Source organism: Anolis sagrei, chromosome 6, assembly GCF_037176765.1.
Source record: "Anolis sagrei isolate rAnoSag1 chromosome 6, rAnoSag1.mat, whole genome shotgun sequence".
Taxonomy (NCBI): domain Eukaryota; kingdom Metazoa; phylum Chordata; class Lepidosauria; order Squamata; family Dactyloidae; genus Anolis; species Anolis sagrei.
In genome coordinates this window covers 101442894-101456343 of record NC_090026.1, presented here as the reverse complement: position 1 = coordinate 101456343, position 13450 = coordinate 101442894, and positions in this window count along the sequence as shown.

Below are 13450 nucleotides of genomic sequence, written 5' to 3'. Positions count from 1 at the left end.
GAAAAAGACACTGAATCTTTTGGTGGAGATTCAGGGAATGTGTCTGTAGCCAGTGTGCTATAGGGAAAAACTGAATCTCTTAGAGATTCAGGGAATCAATTGGTGACCAAAGTGGTTGCAGAGAAGGACCCGGTACAGGGGGTTGTTGATTCCGAATTAAGAATCAAGGTTTGGCTGGGTTTAAGCCTGTTGTGCCAGTTGTAAAACCTTATGAAGTGTTTGCCTGAGTTTACTCATGAAACCTTTCCAATGTAACCATCAAGATTTATGCCTCTTTTGAAGAACAGTTATACATTGTTATACTCCTGTTAAAATAAACTTGTTGCTGTTTTCCTCAAGCCTTGCCTGATACAGTTTCTTCTAAGTTGAACAACCTGCAATAATAAAGTCAGCCAGAAACAGTCCCTTTATAAAATAGTTCCTAGGCTGATATTGATCGTTGCCCGGCTTCCCTCATAGATTAGGTGGCAGTGGGTGTTTTACCACGTGCATCTTCACAATTGGTGGTATTCGGTGGCATTAAAACGGTCATCGTTACAATTGGTGGCAGCAGTTTAATAACGACACTTCTTCACAGATATAAAAGCTATTTGAAAACATAATTCCATAAAATAGTGGCATCTATGCATGTTGACAAAGGAAAACAGATAACTACCTTTCCACAATAGCTCAGTTATTGTATTTCTTTGAAGGAATGAAAGGAATTTTGCCTTTTCTGCCAATCAGGTATTCAGAGAAGTACTGTAGAGGTGAAAATACAGCTTTCCCCATCATTTGGCAGGTAGCAATCTATAGCAAAGCTTAAACTGTGGGTCGTGCACCCATTTGTTGTTCATTCGTTCAGTCGTCTCCGACTCTTCGTGACCTCATGGACCAGCCCACGCCAGAGCTCCCTGTCTCTCATAATTCCATAAAATAATTCCATAATTCCCCAGCTCCTTCAAGGATGCCATCCATCCATCTTGCCCTTGGTTGGCCCCTCTTCCTCTTACCTTCTACTTTCCCCAGCATAATTGTCTTCTCTAGGCTTTGCTGTCTCCTCATGATGTGGCCAAAGTACTTCAACTTTGTCTCTAGTATCCTTCCCTCCAGTGAGCAGTCGGGCTTTATTTCCTGGAGGATGGACTGGTTGGATCTTCTTGCAGTCCAAGGCACTCTCAGAACTTTCCTCCAACACCACAGCTCAAAAACATCTATCTTCCTTTGCTCAGCCTTCCCTAAGGTCCAGCTCTCACATCCGTACCCATTTGGAGTCCCCAAATTGAATGTGGCAGTCAAGAAAATTTATGTAGCTTCCCACCTAGTGGCTGTTTTAGATATTGACATGAAACAGTTAGCATCAAAGTGCAACAAATGCTTCAGCTGTGTTGTTGTTTATTCGTTCAGTCGCTTCTGAGCTCCTTCAAGGTCAAACCAGTCACTTCAAGGATCCATCCATCTTTCTCTAGGTCAACTCCACTTTCTTTTTCCTTCCTTTCCCCCCAGCATCATTATCTTCTTCAGCTGTACCTCATTAAAAAGGAAAATCAACCTGCCTTGTTTAGCAAGCCTTGTAAATGCTGATTTTGCTTCCTTTCAAATTTTGAGTTTTAAATTCAGTTCAAAAACCATACTCAATTGAATCAAACATATTAGTCATCTTCCATTAAAAGTGCAAGAAGAATTTGCCTGTAACCTGTGCAGGGAGGGGGAAGGGTTAATACCACTTTTTTAGTGTAAGGAAAGGATATGTATAGCATGCCTGTATATGAACAGACTATGATGAGAACAATAGGGAGGTGGATGTGAGACCATTCCAGAGACCTTTTATGTTGGAGGTAAAAGGTAAAGGTAGAGGTTTCCCTTGACATTACATCTACTCATGTCCGACTCTGGGGGGTGGTGCTCATCTCCATTTCTAAGCCAAAGAGCCGGCGTCCATAGACACCTCCAAGGTCATGTGGCTAGCATGACTGCATGGAACACTATTACCTTCCTGCCAAAGCCGTACCTATTCATCTATTCACATGTGCATGTTTTCGAACAGCTAGGTTGGCAAAAGCTGGGGCTAACAGAAGGAGCTCACCCTGCTCTCTGGATTCAAACCACTAACCTTTCGGTCAGCAAGTTCAGCATCTCAGCGGTTTAACTTGCTTCACTCCATATTGGAGGTACAGACCTCCCAAACACCTCACTGTGATCTCTCAATTCAGGATAAACGAGAGCCAACAGAGTATTTTCTGCCACTTGAGGCTGCAAACCAGGCATGCCAACATAGTGTGGAAAACATTGAAGATGCTCTGCTTCCTGCAGTATCAAATATGCAGCCAAGATTGAATTCTTTATGTAAAATAACAAGCACATCCATCTCAAAAGTATTCATCTTTAACAAATGATAATATTATAGTTATACCCAAGAATTCTTTTAAATTACATTTCTTTATTAGTCATTATCAAATGTTTGGTTTCTATACCTGTATACCTTAGGTCACATACAAATTTCTCAGGCAAAAAGGTTGCAAATGGAAACAGTTTAAGAAACCCTAGTCTATATGCCAAGCTCAAAACCTATGCATACACTTGCAGACCACTGAATAATCCTGTGCTTTCCAGAAAATATCAGAGGGAACAATTAACACTGTTGTTTCACTGTTCTGAGTAAACAATACAGCTTTCATAACATTCTTAAGACCTCTTTTGCATGCTATTCATCGCTAACTACTGACCTTCAAAACCATCCCAGAGATTCAAGTAATGAATCATATTCTTTTGATGCTATTTCTTACACAGTGCTTAATAAATAATTGTGATTTTTCTTGTTGATGATGCTGATGATGGGCAATCTGTCGAAGCTTTGGTCTTGCCTGAATAAAGTAACATTGACTTTTCCTTTAGATACTACTTTTTCAATAGAGATGGGCAAGGAGGAAAATGTAGTCTTGTGTGCAACAGGTTTTTCACACTGAAAACAACAGGCCGATAAAATCTACACAGTTGTTTAATTTGATCAAAAACATAATTTGATTCAGTTGTGCTTTCATTTTTTGTGGCCTTTGCTTTTGTACAAAGATCTGAATTATACGAAGTAGAGCCAGCCTGAGCTTGGCATGTCTTTTGGAAAATGTGGCACATGCTCAGAGCAAGAGTGTAGTACATGTCCAAAAATGGAAATGATGAAAAAAAAATCTTCTAAACATTCTTGAAAAACAACTTCACGAGCATTTTGCTGAAATAGCATTTTGGCAGCCAAACTGGATATGTCTTTTTGATAGAGTGGTCATAGCATGGCTCTAGTATCTATAGTGCCACATAAACAAAAACATTGGTGTACAGATTGTACTGGCCATGGAAAATGAATATTGGTAAAACATATAGCATTTGTAAAACAGAATGAAAGAGGTTTTTTCGAGACTGCAACAGTTATCAATTGTTATTATGACGTCTGGGTATGGCTGTGAAAGCTAGACTATGAAGAAAGCTGTTAAGAAAAAAATGGAATCATTTGAAATGTGTTTCTGGAGGAGGGTTTTGTGACAAGTTCCAAATCTTCTAACATTTATCCCAACCTTGTTCTTTCCTTAACCCTGTCTCAAATTGGATAATTGGGCTTCAGGGCAGTTTTGTTTTGTTTTTGTTTTTTTACTGTGCTGTGGTGCTGTGTTTGTTGTGTTTAGCATGACCTGCCTCCACAAAACTTTATAGAAACAGATGAAAACAGTGGTAAAAGCAAACAAAGCCCGCATTTATTTAGACAAATGTGATTAAATGCTATCTGTATACTTTTCACCTACAGCCCCAATTCCCCACCTCAAATGAGGGTGCATCCAGATTGTTTGCAAAATGCACGAGCTCCCACTTTTTTACCTGGGGCATCCAAACGACACCTCAGGTAAAAGCTAATACATTTGGCACAAAGAAGGAAAACCCTACTTTGTGCCAAATTAATTTGGCATGTGGAAAGACTCGGGTCTTTTAGGAGGCCGGGTCTTTCCAGCTGTGGGCCCTGTGTGGATTGGGTTCGAAGATTGCGGCATGTGACTTCCAGGCCCAATCCAAACGGCTGTCTTGGGATTTCCAGGCTCCTGGAGCCCAGAAAACCAAGACAGCCCCCACCGCTCCCCAAAACCCCTTAAAAAGCCTTAACACTAAAAATTACTTACACAGACACTATTACCCTGCTGCTGGTCCTCTCCTGTCACATAGAAATAGCACACCAGGAGCATTATCCTCCTGGCCCCACTTCTCCTGGCACGTCATCTCTATGCTCCTGTTGGGACTCAGCCTGTGATTGAACCTGGGCCTGTGATTGAACCTGTGATAGTGTTTCAGTCTCCTGATGTTTCTGTGTCTGATGTGGGTAATGAGGAGGGAAATCAATCTCCTGATGCTTCTGATGTGGGGGATGCTGGGGCTGACTCTGAGGTGCAAGATGGAGACACTTTGGTCAATAAGTTTCATGCAGACACTGACAGAGAGGATTCGGTGCAAAGGGCAGATTCTCACGAGAATGTTTCTGTCAGGCCTTGGGAGAAAGGTTTACTCCCTCCGCCTGTGAACTCTCCAGATTCTAGTTTGGAAAACAGTCTCACACCTGGTAAAGTAATTGAGGAATCAGATAAGCAGAGTCGGCAGCTGGAGATTAGCCAGGATCGACAAGAGGCCCAATGTTTACGTAGATCCGAAAGAATTTGTCAGTTAAGGTCAAAGACTGGAGGAAAACAAAACCAGTTTTTGGGATTTAAGGTTTGCCTTTAGAAAATCTTGTCAGATCAGGCATCATTTGGAAACCAAGTACAAGCCTCATGGAATTCCTGCTTAAATGGTCTCGTCTTCATGGATTTTTCTAGCCTTTCAAGTTGACTAGCAGTGTCTGGTCTGTTCTTGCTTCAAGTTTGATTCCTTTCAGGATAATCATTGCCTTGGATTGTATTTTCATGCTTTTTGAACATTGCTTTTGATTGCTACATTTGGACACTGTTTTATCTTGCTGCCTTTGAATGCCTTATTGCTTTTTTGGAATCTTATCTATCTTTACAAGCATTATTTCTACTGGCTTTTTTGCTAAGCTTTAATAAAAAGGCTTGTTCCTTCACTCAACATGTGGTGTGTTTATAGTCAGAGGGGCTATTTCCTGTTCTGGAGTGCAACAGCTCCAGGAGAGGACCAGCAGTAGGGTAATGGCGGTCGGGTAAGTAATTTTTAGTTTTTAAGGCTTCCTGAGGAATGGGAGTTGTTGGTATGTGGGTGCCTCGCCAGAGGGACAGGCAAGGCATCTGGACACCACCAGCCCAGGAAAATGTGGTTTTTTTTTGCCAGTGTGGGGACAGAAGTCCAGCCTGACCCAGGTTTTTTAAATCCGGGTTGAACCAGACTTTCCCCTGGATTGAACTGGCCTGGGTCACAATTGGTTGCATTCATTATACTTGCCCAGCTCCTCTTTTCATAAGTTCTATAGTTGTTATGGACTGCTAAAAAGATGGATGAGTCCTAGAGCAAATCACACCTGAACTCTCACTAGAAGTGAACTGAGGATGTCGGACTTTGTCATATTATCAACTAACCTCATTAACTGGAAAATATTGCAATGCTTGGTGGAAATAGAAATGGAAGGCAGTAAGAAATGAGGAAAATTGCATGACAGGTGGATTGATTGAATCAAGAAAACCATGACCTGAATTTGGAAAACCTTAGCAGAGCAGATAATGTCAAGAACTCTTGGAAGACTTTCATTCATGAAGTCACCATAAACTGAAATTGACTTGATAGTAAATTAAAACAAACAAACAAAAGAAGAAGGCATCCAGAAGGGTGCAGATTCCAAGTTGACTGAAATCATAGGATTGTTCTTTTTGTAAATGTAATCCAGTCACTTGAACAATCAAATGATCTGATAAAGCCTAAAATAATTACTTGACTTGAACATTCCAACCTCATGAGGGCTCTGTTGCCCATTTTATCACATCTTTCTGATTCCTGGCCAGCACAATCTCTCTTTTAAAAATTCTTGCATGAATCTTTGCAAAATACCTTCTACCTATTTCAGAAGATATTCTCCTTGAATCCCATAATGGCTTCCATCCCTTTATAGAAGTGGTTTCCAACCTTTGGTCTTCCATGTGTTTTGGACTTCAACTCCCACAGTCCCTAACAGCTGGTAAGCTGACTGGGATTTATGGGAGTTGAAGTCCAAAATGTCAACTGGAGGACCAGAGGTTGGGGAACACTGCTCTAGAGGAATATGATTTTTCACTACATGACAATGCAAAGAAAAATGCAGGGAACAAAATTAACTTTTTTACATAGCATTCATCAACCTTGCAAAGACCTTGGACACTGTGAATTGTAATGCTCTATGGACCATCTTGAAAATCAGATGCCCTGATAAATTTCTGAACATCTTGTGGCTCCTCCATGATGATATGATGACAACAGTCTTCGACAGAAATGGCTCCCAAAGTGGGATCAGCTGTCAAACATGGATGTGCTATTGTCCCCACCTTATTTTCCATCTTCATGGCTATGATTCTATCCCTTGTTGAAGAAAAGCTTTCCACCGCTATAGAAGTCACATTTTGGACAGCTGGCAAGCTCTTTAACCTCAGCAGGCTGGATGTCATAAGGTCACAACAACTTCTGTTATAGAATTCCAATATGTGGATAATGTAGTCTGTCCTCATTCAAAAGAAGCCCTACAAGCCACTTGAAACACTTTTGCAGAAGCATACAAAAAGCTTGGCCTCCAACTGAACATTGAAAAAACCAAGGTGCTCTATTAGCAGGCACCAATCAATCTCAGTGCAATGCGAGCAATACAGCTTACTGATGCAATGCTACAAAGCGTTGAGAAGTTTGCTACCTAGGCAGCTACCTCTCCACAAAAGTTGACATTGATGCTGAAACACAACACCATCTCAGCTCTGTGAGTGCAGCATTTTTCCAAATGAAGAAGAGAGTGTTTGAGGATCGGGGTATTCGTAGGGATACCAAGATGTTTGTTTATAAAGCTATTGTTCTACCAACTGTTATATGTTTGCAGAAACTTGGGTCATCTACAAACGTCTACTCTTGACTTCTGGAACGATTGCATCATTGCCTTTGAAAGATCTTGCAGGTTGACAGTGTTCTTGAAGAAGCAAAGACCATCAGCATTGAGGCAATGATTCTCTGCCATCAACTTTGCTGGACTGGCCACAATGTCCAAATGACTAATCACCATTCCCAAAGTACTTTACTCTCAGCTCAAGAACAGGAAACAGAATTTCAATGGACAACAAAAGATATTTGATGATTGGCTTAAAGCTAATCTTAAGAATGTGGAGTAAACAAAGAGAACTGGAAAGCCCTGGCCCTCGAGTTTTGTAATTGGAGGTCAACTGTTGCCAACAGTACAATGGATTTTGAAGAGACACGAAGTGAGGGTAAAAGGGAGAAACATGCCAAGAAGAAGGCACATTAAGTAAACACTTGTTGTGACTATCTTCCATCTGGAAATCTATGTTCTCATTGTGAAAGGCCGTGTGTATCTAGAATAGGTTTCTACAGTTACTTACGAATTTACCACCAACACTCTACTCTTGGAAGACAATCATACTCAGCCACGAATGATCACTTATGATATGACTATGACATTACCTACCTCCACCATTCATGTAAGTATCTACTCTCCTTCACTTTGGGCAATATCTTTCTCCCACATTTGTCCCCCACCTTTTTAAAAACTGAAACCTTCTCACAAGTTTTGCTTTTTTATTTTTATTTTGCTTTCTCTAAAGTTCTAGAGAATATCCCTTTGCAAATTAATTTCATTTTTATTTAGCTAGCCAAAAATCTATTACAGTCCATAAAACCAGACAAAGAAAGCCAGTAAAGAGTGGCATAAATCACAACACTTTAAAATGTATGTCAGCATATCATTAAACTGGCCAAATGATACCAGATTGCTCTTCTAATTAGAGTAGACCCAATTAATCAGTGACATTTACAATGTGTTGATTTACTATTCAATTTTGACTTGGAATTTAGCAACCAGATTCCAGCCAATAATTTAACTAGGTAATGTGTGAAGCTTTGGTTTTGTCTCAGACAACATTTTGGAGTCCTAACATGTTTGTTCTAGATCTGCAAATCATTTCTCGTGACCTCTCAGACAAGTAGCATCACTGGTTTATTGCAAAGGCTGCTTCCATCTGTTATTTAATTCCATTATTTTTCTCTATGCCTCCTTTAAAATCCAAAACTACATTGTGATTTGCCTTAGTAGCTACTACTCTGGTGCCCTCTGTAGGCCAAAGATAGGGACTGAATGATTGAGGGTAATAAAAGCCAGCTGTCACTTATTTATACAGAAGTATTTAAAGTATCTGAAAAGGAGGAAGAGAATGAGAGATGAGAGAAAAAAAGAATGTAGTAGCACCTCTAAAACTAACAGTTTTTTCTATTTTTACAACTCTGCCAGTTTGTACTCATAACTAGTTCTCTTTTGAGACTAACATGTACCTGCACATCAGTGCAGTGGGCACAATATGAAAACATATTTGTGGATGATCGGGAACAATTCTTTCTCAGCACATGTACCTGGATATATCTCCTCTACCTATGATATCTTGATTGTATCTTTATTGTTTGGACGCAGAAAGCAATCAATTGAAAAAATTCACTAATAATAATAATAATAATAATAATAACAACAACTTTATTCTCATATCCCGCCTCCATCTCCCCAAAGGGACTCGGGGTGGCTTACAGATGGCACAAAATGTCTAAAAACAACCATATAAATGAAGCACAATATAAAATACAATAAAATAAAACACATACACATATAAAAACATCAACTCAGACTCAATAAAACTGAAATCATCAACCAGTGATGGTAAGCTGCTGTAAACATGGCCATGCGGTAAACAATAGAAATGGAATAAATGCAAACTGCGACAATAGAGAGAGGGCGTAGGATAAAGTGCAAGGATGTGTGACTACTGCACAGAACAACTAGGAATTAAGAATTATTAAAAGCTTGTTTGAAAAGCCATGTTTTCAAATCCCTACAAAAGGAGGATGGTGTGGGGACTTGTCTAATCTCCCTGGGGAGGGTGTTCCAAAGCCTGAGGGTCACCACTGAGAAGACCCTTTCCCTCGTGCCCACTAACCACACTTGTGAGGGTGGCGGGATCGAGAGCACAGCCTCCCCAGCAGATCTTAGAGCCCGCACCAGATCATAGCACGGGGATGCAATCACGAAGATAGGCAGGACCTGAATCATTTAGAGCTTCAACAACTTCTACCAGTGTGCGCCTGGAACAAGCCAAACCACACATCTATTTTCTTGGCACCACTGAAGACTTCTCAGTACCACATTCTATCAAAAATTCACTGATCACCGGTTTAGATATCTAGAGGTCTAATGGCTTTCTTTATGCAGGCATCTGCTGAAAACAGACTTGTCTCTCTTGTTGCAAAAATAGCTTTTTTAATCCTTATTTTTAATTGAATATCCCTGTTGATGGCAAAAGGAGCCAAGGCTAGGTATGTAGATTATTTATACAATGGGTCATTGATATCCACTGGGATTTGTACCCATCATAGATACCAAAATCTATGCATGTTGGAAATCCCTTTATATGCAAGGACATAGAAAATTGTGTCTCTTACATTAAATGGCAAAGTTACAGTTTGCCTTTTACATTTTTAAAAGCACATTTTCAACTCCAATATGCTTGAATCTGTGGACACAGAATCCATGGATATGGGTGGCTACCTGTATAACGAGTGAGATACTTTTACAGTGCAGTCCTTTTAGCACCTTGCAAGATAAAAATGTGTGGTGATGCTACTCCAAAACCAAATTGAAGGCTGTGGTTGAAATACAAATGATTGCGTATCCCTCATCTGATCTCAGGAATGAATTAAACACTGGAGTTCATCAATGATACTAAAGGTAAAGGTTTTACCTGACATTAAGTCCAATCGTGTCCGACTCTGGGGTGTGGTGCTCATCTCCATTTCTAAGCCAAAGAGCCGGCATTGTCCATAGACATCTCCAAGGTCATGTGGCCAGCATGACTGCATGGAGCACCGTTACCTTCCTGCAGAAGCAGTACCTATTGATCTACTCACATTTGCATGTTTTCAAACTGCTAGGCTGGCAGAAGCTGGGGCTAACAGCGGGAGCTCCTGCCGCTCCCCAGATTCGAACCTGTGACCTTGCGGTCAGCAAGTTCAGCAGCTCAGTGCTTTAATCCACTGCACCACCAGGGGCTCGTCACCCATGATACATACATGCATACACACACACACCAGCTCTCAGCTCCTCAGTTCAGCTAAAACTGTGCATTGAAAATCCTTGTATATTTCATGTAGCTCACACATTCCTGCAACTCTGAATGGGAAGAGACAGACACTGTGCTGTATTAGCAATCCAGTCCACGATTGCCCTTCATCTACATTCATGAGCTATCATAAGGAATCTCTTCTACTTGATGGATATGAAGAGAGTGCTACAGTTTGCTCAAAGCAACGTCTCGCTAGCGTCTGGCTTGGTAGAGCCAAAGCAGCCACCCTTATGTTCCCTTTGATATCAGGGTTCCTTATTGACCCGACAAGGCTGCAGTTCTAGCTCCTAAGCATATTGGCTTGGGAGAAAAGCCCAATAAAATTCCACAGCATTTCCACGCCTGTACTTGGACACTCATTATTCTGTTCATAAGTAGAGACATGTCCTAAGCATTGCTGCCATTTTATTTTATGCTGCTTTTCATTTTAAAAAAGGCCAAAACAAAGCTCTAATCAATTTTATAGTGTAAACAAACAAGATAAAACCAGAAACTAAAAACTATAAAAAAATGGAAAAGAATATAATCCATTTAAAACTTTTTATTAAAGCTAACTGTTGATGTTAGCAGTCAAGGAAATAACCAAGAAAAAGACTAAATAAACAGATGGGTCGATAGTGGAAGCACCTAATTCCAACTCCCTAATCTCAGTGTGAAGATTAATTCATATAATACATATAATATAGTGACACTGCAGAAAAGGTACTGCTTGCCACTGTAACTAAACAAGCCTCACCATGAAGCAATGAGTACAGCCAAGCCCTCCTGTCCTATCAACCCTCTCAAGAGTGAGATGTTGCCTAATGCAAAGATGCAGATGCAGAAGGTATGTTTAAAGATGCCCAATGGTAGTGTTTCTCAACCAGGGGTCAGGACTCCTGGGGAGGGGGATCACAAGGGGGTTTCAGAGGGGTCGCCAAAGACTACCAGTAAACAAATATTTCTGATGGACTTAGGAACTCCTTTGGCAGAGAAGGCTGAAGATCTCGCCACCTGTCCTCATCCTTTTTGGAAACAGACGGTGAATCCTCCCACCAAAAGCTCTCTTCTGCAGTGATTGGCTGATCCCTTAGCTAAGGGGAGGCTGTTTTTGAGACTTCAAGTGAGGATGGGAGAGCAAGCGTGCATGGTGCATGTGCAGGTGAGGGCCAGTGAGAGGCTGGAGGGAAGCTCACGCCAGCAAGTCCCTTCAAGGCATGGGGGTTCTGTGTGGGAAGTTGGTGGGGTTCAGAATGCGCTTTGATTGCAAGTAAACTAGAAATCTCAGCAACTACAACCCCCAAATGTCAAGGTGTATTTTCCCCAAACTCACTTTTGGACATATTGAGTATTTGTATCAAGTTTAGTCCAGATCCTTCATTGTTTGATTCCACAGTGTTCTCTGGATGTAGGTTAACTACAACTCCAAAACTCAAGGTCAATGCCCACCAAACCCTTTCTAGCATTTTCTGTTGGCCATGGGAGTTCTGTGTGCCAAGTTTAGTTCAATTCCATCTTTGGAGAAGTTCAGAATGCTCTTTGATTGTAGGTTAACTATAAATCCCAGCAACTACAACTCCCAAATAACAAAATCACCACCAGTTTTCAAATTTGGGCGTATTGAGTATTTGTGCCTGCATAACAGATATTTACATTACAATTTATTACAGTAGCAAAACTACAGTTATAAAATTGCAATGAAAATAATTTTATGTTTGGGGGTCACCACAACCTGAGGAACTGTATTAAGGGGTTACAGCATTAGAAAGTTTGAGAAACACTGCCCTATGGCTATGTTTGGCATGGAGAAAAGAAGGTTAAGAGGGGACCTGGTATCAATGTTTAAATATCTGAAATATGGAGCAAACTTGTTTCTGTTGCTTCAGAGACTGGGACAGGAAGCAATGAATTCAAATTCCAGGGAAAAAATAATTCCACATAAACATTATGAACTTCTTGCATGTCAGAGCTTTTCAACAGGGGAATACGCTGCCTCAGAGTGTGATGGAGTCTCCTCTCAAGGTGTTTATGCAGAAGTTAGGTGGCCATCTCTCAGAAGTTCTTGGTGTGTTCCTGCATGGCAAGGAATTGGATTGGATGGCCCTTGAGGTCACTTCCAGTTCTATGTTTCTAGAATGCGTGGCTGTTTCTAGAAGAGAGTCAGCATCTACAGGAGATTCTGGAAGCACAGCACTTCTATAATGCAGAGGACTCCAAGTGAATCAGAAGTGTTTCACCCCCTACTTTCAGCTGATAGTAGGTCACTACATTTCGACAGTGTCCAGCAACTGTTGTGCGGAGTGAAATTCGGGCCCATCCAGAAAGTATCTTTATCCCAGGAGCTTCTGCAGCAAACAGGAGGGTGGCCAGTAAACCTGGCCTGTAAACCCAGGAAGCAATCACTACAAAAGGCAAAAACCTCAAGATTTCCAGGTGTGGGAATATCAGAGTTTTAAGCCAAATATCTGGATCTTTGCATATCTGTATGTCCCTGCTATTGGAAATCATGGGATTTTTTAATCTGGGTTTGTTCCTGGATTTTAGATGCTTGTTTCTGATTGGACAGTTCCTAAAAAGTGACACTTGAGTAGAAGGCAAAAACTTTGTGTGCCAAAACTTTGTGTGCCGTTTTTTCTGGCCTGCACATAGAACTGAACTTTTGTGGTATCCGCATAACTGAATCTCTGCATATCCGCATATTTGCTTATCCGCATCTCACAGGTTTCTGCTGGAAGCCTTGCGGCAGCCATCTTACAACCCTCGAAATCTTAGAACATAGCATCAAGTCTGGCAAAAATCCTGGGTGCAACAGGTCTGTATGTGGGCCTCTCCTGAAGGCCCAGGATAATTGGCTCCTCACTAAAACCTGTGACTTAGTGATGTCTGGAAGCGCTCTCTGTGGCAAGGATTGCAAAATTGGCTCCTTGACTCACCAAAGTTGCTCACCTCAAAACAGGCATATGAGTTCCAGAACTTAATAAATTTGCTTTTGATAATAATTTATCAAAATATGCATATTTCTTTCAAAATGGAAAGCATTTTCAGTTAATGAAATCAAATATTGGTGAAACTAGGATCTCTCCATTCAAACAGTTGAATGCATGCATGTTTTTCATCATGACTGCACGGCTTAATTAGAGTTGCAAAGTCTCCCTCCCTGG